Below are 10637 nucleotides of genomic sequence, written 5' to 3'. Positions count from 1 at the left end.
CGGGGTCATATATTTGTGAATTATTAGTTAGGTCATATATTTTTCGATTTTGTTATGAAAAACATCATATATAATTGTGTTGATCGTGTAGTTTTAAATGTGCAGTTGTTTCATCGCTGCGAGGTTTGGTGTTCGACGACCTCGCCGTGCGTTTGACGAGCTCTGCCCCTTCGTTCGTGGGTGAGCACAAATGACAAGTCCTCCTCCCCCATTAATTATTTGATCTATTCCGATGAAACTAGATAGCTAGCTATATATGTGTCTTGAATCATCAGTATGCGTAACCAATATGTGTCTCTCGTTCGAAAGCGTCATAGTTATAAATATGCATGCATTTGCATATTTATAACCTTGATTCTTTCGAATTGTCCAACGCTATCCATGGACAGCCCGAGTATGTGTAGATTGGGTTCGTTTTCCCATATGCTATGCTTCGGATCCGACGCATAAATTTCGTCAGTGCCTCCCCTGTTGTTCTCCGGGTACACATCCTCTCTGTTTATTGAAGAGACGTGTATCAGGAGAACAGCGGGGAGGTGTTGCCAAAATTTTGCGTCGGATCCGGAGCATATCATGGGAAAATGAACCCAATCTACACATACACGGGTGGGATTAGGACCTATCATTACCTATTAGAGTGTAGGTTGCATGGACATAATAAAATTGACAAAGTAGATCAACTGATGAATATATACATGGTGAATTACATATATAATTATTGTGTGTCCAGTAGCTCTGAAAGTCAAGATGAGTGACTGTGCGTGGATGTATACCGGTCACACTGGTCAGAACAAATGGAGCGCTGAATGGTTCACAAAAACCAACGGGTTTGTGCAAGCCGCATTTGCAAATGGCCAAACGAAAACCTGGTGCCCCTGTTTCCGGTGCGGCAATTGGGAAAAGAAGACAGAAGCTGAAATGGGCAAACACCTGCAGAAGAGTGATTTTACGCCCGATTATACGGTGTGGACATTTCATGGTGAGTCTGCCCAACGTGACCGAGCTGAGGTGGATCATCGTCGCACCGACAAGCATGGTACCGGGATGGAAAACCTGGTGTAAGAATATGATGATGCTCGGGATTCGGACGAGGAGCTGGAGGAATCTGCAAAGGCCTTCAATGAAATGTTGGAGTCTTCAAAACGTCCGCTCCACGAGCACACTGAGCTTTGTTAGTTGGATGCCATCTCACAAGTAATGGCTCTGAAGGCTCAGTTCAACTTGGGCAGAGAATGCTATGACGCAATTATGACAGTATTTGGACGCTTTCTACCCAAAGGCCATGTAATGCCTGCAAACCTATACCAGTCGGACAAAATCCTCCGTGCACTGAAGATGTCCTATGAGAAGATACATGCCTATGAGAAAGGATGTGCCTTATTTAGGCTTGACTATGCGGGCTTGAACTATTGTCCCATTTGCAAGTCTTCCAGGTATATTGTGGTAGACAATGGTATGGGTGAGAAGACACAGACCAAAATCCCCATTAGTGTTCTTCGGTATATTCCAATCGTACCAAGACTTCAACGTCTTTTCATGGTCGAAGAGACGGCCAGACAGATGACATGGCACAAAACAGGCAAAAGAACCGAACTAGATGCAGATGGGAATCTGATGATGGTACATACATCGGATGGTGTTGCGTGGAAAAAGTTTGATGAATTACATGCTGACAAAGCGGCAGATCCGAGGCATCCTCGAGTCGGCATCAGCACGGATGGGTTCAGTGTGTTTGGTATGACGGCAGCCCAATACAGTTGTTGGCCCGTATTTGTCTTTCCACTCAATCTCCCCCCCGGACAGATTATGCAAAGAAAGAACATTTTCCTGACGTTGATAATTCCAGGGCCCAACTATCCAGGGAAAAAATATGAATGTGTACATGCAGCCACTTAAGGTCGAATTGCAAGAAGCCTGGGATAATGGGTTCAAGACATACGATGCCTATAGCAAACGGAACTTCATAATGTGTGTCTGGTACATGTACTCGACGCATGACTTGCCAGCGTATGTGCTATTCGTTGGCTGGTGTGTGCATGGAAGGTTCCCGTGCCCCACATGCAAGGGAGCTCTTGAGTTTCGTTGGCTTCAGGCCGGTCGCAAGTTTTCTTGCTTCGACATGCATAGACAGTTCCTGGATCCTTGCCATAAGTTCAGGAAAGACAAGAAGAACTTCATCAGGGGTAGAGTTGTCAAAAACTCTGCACCACCTGCATTGACAGGCCAACAGACCCTGGATCAGTTAAACGCTCTCGAGCCAGATCCACAGCGTCCAGGGTACTTCAAGGGGTATAATACTAAGCACGCGTGGACTCACAAAACATGCTTATGGGATCTGCCTTACTTCAAAGACCTCCTTTGCCCACACAACATTGATGTGATGCACACTGAGAAGAATATCACCGAGGCACTTTTTGGTACATTGTTCGGCATAGATGGGAAGTCAAAGGATAATACTAAGGCTAGAGTCGATCTGGAGGCGCTATGTAACAGGCAAAAGAACCGAAAGGAAAGCAGAACTGGACGAAGCCAAAGGCATGGTTCAATCTTGGAAGGCCAGCTATGAGGGAAATTATCTTGTGGGTGCAACAGCAGTTGATGTTCCCCGATGGGTATGCAGCGAATCTAAAGAGGGGAGCGAATCTTGATAAACTGAAGATATTTGGTCTCAAGAGTCATGATTGGCACATATGGATTGAGCGGGTAATGCTGGTGATGTTGCGTGGCTTCATCCCTGAGGATGAATAGCTAGTACTGGCAGAACTCAGCTATTTCTTCCGTGTTCTTTGTGCGAAAGAACTATCGCCTGGCGTGCTAGAAGAAATGGAAGAGTTGGCGCCGGAGTTGATCGGCAAGTTAGAGAAGATCTTTCCATCGGGCTTCTTTAATCCAATGCAGCATTTGATTTTGCATCTCCCGACCAAGGCAAGATTGGGGGGGCCCATGCAAAATCGTTGGTGCTACCCAACTGAGAGGATGCAGAAGACGCTTCGAGAAAAATATAAAAATAAACGTAGAATTGATGCATCGATGGCTGAGGCATTCATCACAGAGGAGGCGGCAAACTTCGTAACAGCACACTACGAAGCCAAAAATCGTCATTTGCATAATCCGAAGCCTCGGTACAATGCTGACGACCCTAAAAAGGGTGGATCCAACCTGAGCCTATTCAAAGGGAATCTCGCACCAGCTAGTGTTTCACATCCAGTATCTTTGGATAACGAAGAATGGTGGACCATTTCGTTGTATATCTTCAACAACCTGATAGAAGTGCGGCCGTACATCGAGTAAGTTCTCGGTACATTGTTTCGCAACTTCTATTTCCTTTGAACTGCTCTTATTCCTGGATATGTCATACAGTCGATACGTCGCCATATTCTCGTATGGAGCGGAGATCCAAAAGGATTCCATCGAAGAGTATGAGCTTCTTGCAAAGCAAGGAGGCGGCTATCCCGGTTTCATCTCTTGGTTCAAACAAACGGTAATTTCTATTAGATAATTTCATTTCATTCGCTAATTTGTGCGTAATGCAACAATCCTTTCATATTAAACTTGTGGGCTAATTCAGAGTCTATGGACGCCGAATTGAGACAAGTCGCTAATGGTTTTGACTATAAGGTCAGTTCATGTGACAAGTACGACATCAACGGGTATCGCTTTCGTACCTATGGCAAAGAGCTATCTATGGCCGACCGAAAGTCTACAAATTGTTGTGTATCTGCTATCGGCGAAGGAGGTACCGAGTATTATGGGAGAGTTGAAGCAATTTATGAACTTCTGTTCTATGGTGAAAACCCACCGAATGTCGTAGTCTTCAAATGTTATTGGTTTCAACCGAAGGAGACTAGAAGGACTCACGAACATATAGGGCTAGTTGAAATCAACCAAAGCACCCATTTAGATGTTCCTGATGTCTATATTACGGCTCAATAGGCGACCCAAATATTCTATCTACCGTGGGCCTGCCAAACTAATCCAAATCTGAAAGGTTGGGATGTCGTTTATGAAGTGCTGCCACGTGCTAGACTTTCTCCCCCAAAGGAAGAGGATTATGAACCTCACATTAACCCAGACACATATGAAGGAGAATTCTTCCAAGAGACACGTCTTTCCAAAAAGCGTTTCAAGAACCGCTATACTTCACCCCAAAACATTGAAGTAGACAACGACAATGAATCCGACATCACCCCAGAGGAGGAACAAGAAGAGCCGGAACAAGAAGAGGTTACTGCTGCGGATGACCTGTCAATGCTTGACCGATTATGTCAAGGTGGCCTTGCACATGTTGATGCCAATGAACCCTATGAGCCCAGCATTGATTATAGTGATGATGATGATTATGCATTTATTGATGATACTGATCGAGATTATTAGTAGTGTCAGTTATTCAATTTTTTTATGTTGTACTTGATGACGATACACTTAAGTGATATACATATTATTATTCATGTCGGTACTTTTTTTTATGTTGTACTAATTTCGTTTATTCTTTGTCATGGCAGGTGTTGAAAGATGGTGGGCGCTGGTCGGGAGCGCGCCGAGGCCCCTTCTTCGTCGGCGCGTGGTGCGAGGTCTTCCATTCCACACGCACCTCTCCGCCGAGCGTTGCTAGACAGTATGGCGACACCACCGGGCCCTTCTTCATCGACCGCGGTGCCCAGCAGGGGACGAGGTAAGAAGAAGAGAGGAGGTGGAGCACGTGGTCGTGGGAGAGGAGGTGGGGTGACTCTTACGGCGCCTTCCTCGCCGCCGCCCCCAGCTGTTTCACCCGAGCACGTGACTGCTAGGGTGGACTCTTCTGAGGAGGAGGCTGCACGGACTCCGGTCCATGAGCCTCCGGTCCACGGGTCTTCGACCCACGAGCCTCGGGTCGACGGTCCTTCGGCCCACGAGACTTGTGCCCACAAGACCCCGGAGGAGCACATGTCTGAATGGGGTAACTGGTCGGGTCAGCCTGAGGAGCCGAGTGGCCATGCTGATGATGGCGGGGAGCCGAGTGGCCATGCTGATGATGGCGGGGAGCCGACTGGTTTTGAGGAGGAGGGGGAGGAGGGGGGCAACGTCTACCAGCGTGGTGCTACACGGCTCCCGTCCATGCCGGCGACCTGCGAGCAGAGGTGGTTGATTTTCCCTTTTGGGGAGAGGTAAGTGCATTTAATCTTTTTGTACCTTCTGCATTCACGTTTCTTTTCTTCAAATAACTGATGTGTTGGCCTTGTCATGCTGCAGGGGTTGGGACCATCATGAAAGTGTCCGCCGGCCCAACTCCGTCCTTGGAGTTCTGATTCGGCAAAACTTCTCGGGGTTTGTCACGTTGCCTGGTGAGGGTCGGCTTCCAGAGGTTGGATTGACTTGGGAGCACTACTTGGCTGCCCCGGCCCCGCTGGGTGAGATTATCGACGGTGTATTGTGCGAGACGAGGGCAGACGTGGTGATCAGAAAGTTCTGGGTATTTGCTCCTTTACACAATTAAAAATCTTCAACTAGCTAGTTATTAATTGTACTAATCAATATTGTCTCATTTGATTGCAGACATTCTACAGGTGTGAGGAGGGATACGAGGAGGAGGCGGCAGATGTTATCCACAAGGAGTGCAAGCGCCTACTTCAGAACTTACGGCATGAGGTTCGGGTGCAGGCTGTTCGAGACTACTACGCCGGGCATGGTATCAAGAAGCCCAAGCAGGAGTGCCGCGATAAGTTCTTGAGTAAGGAGCAGTACATGAAGGTAATTCTTAAGGCCTTGTACTTACTTCCTTCATTTAGTAATTCATAGCCGTAGCGCTCAAGTTTCTATTTGCTAACTTAGGCCCCTCCGAGATGGTGTGCGGATCGGATGGATTGTTGGGAGGTTTTGGTCAATGCGTGGTGCTCAAAAGAATGGCTAGCTACCCACAAAGAGGCCAAGGACAAACGTGCCCAAATGGAAGGTGTGCCACACCACCAAGGCAGCTCCAACTTATTTCAGTACGGGCGGAACTGGGTATGTGGTTTGCTTCATGATTCATGCAATTCATTCATCATGCTAGCTTTAGCCCTTTAATTACTAATATACTTTGTTTCTCACTTTCAGGCACGCTACAATAAGGCGGATAAGGTGCCAGAGGTGTACGACCTGTATGCCATGGCCCACACTGGCCCTTACAAGAAAGTCAAGGCATTCTCTGCGTCTGACCTCGATGATCCAAAGAACTTCACCAACATCTCCGCCCATGACAAGCTCGTGCAATATAGAGATCAGGGGAAGGCGAGGAAAGGGGAGGACTTTAACCCGAGCCAGGGTCCCATTGATACAGAGCTGCTGATGATATCTGGTGGTGGGAGGTCCCATGGCTCCATAGCCATGGGAGATGGACTTATCCGTTGTCCTAGCACTCCCCCGGAGATCAAGGCGCGCCAGTTGAGCTCCGCTCCTGAGATAAGGCCTTGTGAATGGCCAGTCCAACTCGCCTTCAAGGTTAGTTATACGTACTCAGCTATCTTTCTCCATTACATTGTGTGCGCTTCCATCAATGATTACAAATGGTCATGTGAGTGGTGTTGCAGGATGCTATACAGAGTGAGAGAGATAGAACGGAGAAACTTCTGGCGGAGGCGGTGGAGAGGCAGCGGGAGTTGGAGGAGAGGACGACAAAGATGTTGGAGGAGGAGAGGGCACGGAATGACATGCAGGCAAGGGCCATGTACGAGCTCCTTGTGGTAAGTTTCTTCTGCAGATTACTTGCTAGTCTTAACATTTGAGTCTCATTACTAACTAGTATGACTCTGTTGTGAAAACCAAATGTGCAGTTTGTGTGCGAGAAGTCCGGTCAGACCGCTCCGCCGATTCCAGTGATTGCTCCTGGGAGCATGGTGAGTTTAGTTTGAATGGCCATTACCTGCTAGTCTTAACATTTGAGTGTCATAATGCTAACAAGACATTTGAAATGATCTTTGGTGCAGCTTAACTCCAGAAACGCGTCGCACGATCCTTCTCCAGCTACCGGCGCGAGCCAGCCCGCTCCTACACCTCCGTGATCACGGTAAGTTTCTCTAGTGTTTTGCTTAACAAATGCATAAAGACCTAGACTTAGCTTTATTTCCACCAATATGCTTACCATAATGACCTAGAGTTATCTTCTTTTCCTTTAAAATGACTTAATAAGCTTACTGACCTCATAAACCATCCATTCTACCTAAGTTAGCTCTAAAATGACTCATTTTACCTTAGTTAGCTTACAAGTGATCCAGTTTATCCAAGTTAGCTCTAAAATGACCCATTTTACGTAGATTAGCTCCTAAATGATCCATTTTACCTACGTTAGCTTTAAAATGACCCATTTCACCTAGGTTATCTCCAAAATGACCCATTTCACCTAGGTTAGCTCCAAAATGACCCATTTCACCTAAGTTAGCTAAAAAATGATCCATTTTACCTTAGTTAGCTCAAAAACGTGGCATTTCACCTTAGTTAGCTCATAAACGACCCATTTCAACTAAGTTAGCTCCAAAATGATCAATTTCACCTAGGTTAGCTCATAAACGACCCATTTCACCTAGGTTACCTCATAAACGACCCATTTGACCTAGGTTAGCTCATAAATGACCCATTTCACCTAAGTTAGCTCATAAACAACCTATTTCACCTAGGTTAGCTCATAAACGACCCATTTCACCTAGGTTAGCCCATAAATGACCCATTTCACCTAGGTTAGCTCATAAACGACCCATTTCACCTAACTTAGCTCCAAAATGATCCATTTCACCTAGGATAGCTCATAAACTACCCATTTCACCTAGGTTAGCTCATAAACGATACATTTCACCTAAGTTAGCTAATAAATGGCATATACTTCTTCTTCTAGTCCTCTTCTTCTATTCTTTTTCTTCTAGTATAATTCTTCTTGTAGTCTTCTTTTTCTAACTTTCTTATTTGTCATTTTGCAGGTTTCATTCACTTCACGAAAGCCAGCTTCCTATGATGGATTGCTTGCTTTTTCCTGTTTTTTCCTTTGATGCACTTCTTGTATTCTGCTCGCTTCCTATGATGAAACTTCGCATATTGTAATATGTATGGATCGATGGAACTATGTGCAACCTACGATGGATATGTATGTGCTGGATATTTATTATGTTGGATATATATGTGCTGGATATTTATGTGATGGATATATATGTGTTGTGATATATTTGTTGTGATAATTGTTGGATATAAGAAAAACAGAATAAAAAGAGGCAATCCAGGATCTTTGCCGTCTGCGGCAGACGGCAAAGAACCCTTTGCCATCGGTGGCAGACAGCAAAGGAGGCACGTGGCGCCCACCTGTGCTTCCTGTGGGATGGACCATTTGGCCAATTTGCCTACAGTGGCGGACGGCAAAGCTAAGCTGATGGCAAAGACTTTGCCTTTGCGGACGGGAAAAAAAAGCGGGCACTGACGTATTGCTGACGTCATCTGGCGGACAGCAAAGATGCGCTCAAATTTTCCGTTCGCTAGCAGACGGCAAAGGCCGCCGTTAGCCGCCTAACAGAGTAACGCTGGCGGACGTGCAACATTTTGCCGTCCCGCCTCTTTGCCGTCCGCCGCTGTAGGCAAAGGGCTCTTTGCCGTCCGCCATAAAAAGCAGACGGCAAAGGACCTGTTTGCCGACCCTATCTTTGCCGTCACTATTTGCCGTCCGCCGCGGACGGCAAAGTGCTTTGTCGTCAGCCGTCTGTGCCTTTGCCGTCCGCCATGGCAGACGGCAAAGTACTGGATTCCTGTAGTGTATGTATATAGAAAGGGTCGATGAGGATTGTGCGTGTGTATGTTTGCGAGAGGAAGAGTGCTTGTGATAAAGGTTAGTGAAAACAGTTGTAAATGGTTACGAGAGGGAGGGAGGGTTATATCTAGAGCATGTGTGCGAGAAAGACACCTCAGGAGAGAGTGTGTGAGCATGTGTGAGAGACCACCGATGGAGAGTGAAACTACACGTAAAAGACTGCTCTACACATTGATTAAAGATATAAATTGTATCCAAATATTACGATGGGATCATCATATTTGCAATTCGTGTAAGGACCGGTCATTGATCCACCAGACATCTAGATTCTATCAAATTTGAGCATGTCTATGTTATTATTCGACACAATTGATCCACATAGTTAGTATTTTGAACTCCAGACAATGCATCGCTTTAGCAATCGAATATAAACATGAGTATAGTTCATGTTGTGTGTGTAAAGCACATTATACATATCAAAGTTACACAATGGACATTATAAATAGCTACTACCTATGAACTAGCATACATTTGAATTCAACTTAAGGTGGTTTAAAAAAATCGAATTCAACATGAAGTCCATTCAATTATTTGAATTTGATATCATGGCATTTGTAAACCATACCTAAATTATGGGGGCACCAATCTTTGCTCTGAATTTGATATCATGGCATTTATAGCTCCTTCATTCCAAAATAATCATAGTTATAGGATTTTCAAGTGTCAAAATTTCAAAAAGAAGCGGATAATTTAATGAGGTTTTCAAACATACAAGGTCAAATATAACGTTGTATATTTAGGTCAATCCTCATAGTTCAAGAGTACTCTAAAGGTGAATGCGTGTGTTTCAAAATTTCGAACGAAGCGCCAAAAGAGCTTCTACTCACCCGAAACCGCGTGAGACCAATGTTTGGTAGTACAAGGAAATTACTTTTCTAATAACTCCGACCTGTGAAACCTACCGGCCCGACGTCCAAAGGTCTAAACCGGGGTAGGTATGTAGCTTCATCTAGATGCCACGCAACCGCATCCGAAAAACATTCATACACAATGGCCGCCTAAGCACACATGCGCGTGGTCGAAATCGCTCCCGCCCACTATTTGGGACACCTGAGATTACCATCCTACCCCCGACCCGCAGTAGGTCTAAAATTTAAGAGGGCGGCAAAGTTTGTACTTTCCCCAAATTTCAAACAAGCGCGTCCCATTTCTGTTCAAAAAAGCAAAAAACAAGCGCGTCCCAGACCGAAACATGGTTCCCCCCACCCGTCTGATTCCCCATTCGTACTCCATGGGCACCAAAACTACCTCTCCACCAGCCGCGAAACCCCGGCGTTCTCCGTCAGCCACCCCATCCCACCCATAAACCGCCGCCCTCCTCCATCACGCCGGAGCCGATACCCTGACGTCATCGTCCACCGCAACCTCAACCGCAACGCCCTCCACGACTAGTAGTTGAAGCCGAGGCCGAGCCGTCCGTACCTGAGTCAGTTCAACCACGCCGTCCTGCGCCTCACCGCTGCCGCTCCAACTTCGCCACCCTCCACCGCACCGGAGATGTTCCTGCTACGCCGTCCTTCGCCGCCTCGGATCAGCTTCCCCTCCGCCGACATACAGCCACGACAACACGGTCAATAATTTGGCCATGGGTTTGTCCAAGCCTGCACCCTCCAGAACATCGGTTTCCCCGGTAAAAAGAAGAAAATCGGCGCGACTTGTGGAGGTGACCACACCGGCAACCGAAAAAGGTACTCCTCTTCCCTTATTCGTGCAAATCTTATGTCTCTGCTTGCACGGTATTCATCCCACAGAAGACACTAGTTGACCGCTTCTTCTTGATACTAGATGTTCCTAGTAACTCACGATGCACAAGGTTTCTTCTCATATACTATTTCAC

Source organism: Triticum dicoccoides, chromosome 5A, assembly GCF_002162155.2.
Source record: "Triticum dicoccoides isolate Atlit2015 ecotype Zavitan chromosome 5A, WEW_v2.0, whole genome shotgun sequence".
Classification (NCBI taxonomy): Eukaryota; Viridiplantae; Streptophyta; class Magnoliopsida; order Poales; family Poaceae; genus Triticum; species Triticum dicoccoides.
The sequence above is the reverse complement of the archived record's forward strand: the minus strand, read 5'-3'. Positions refer to the sequence as shown.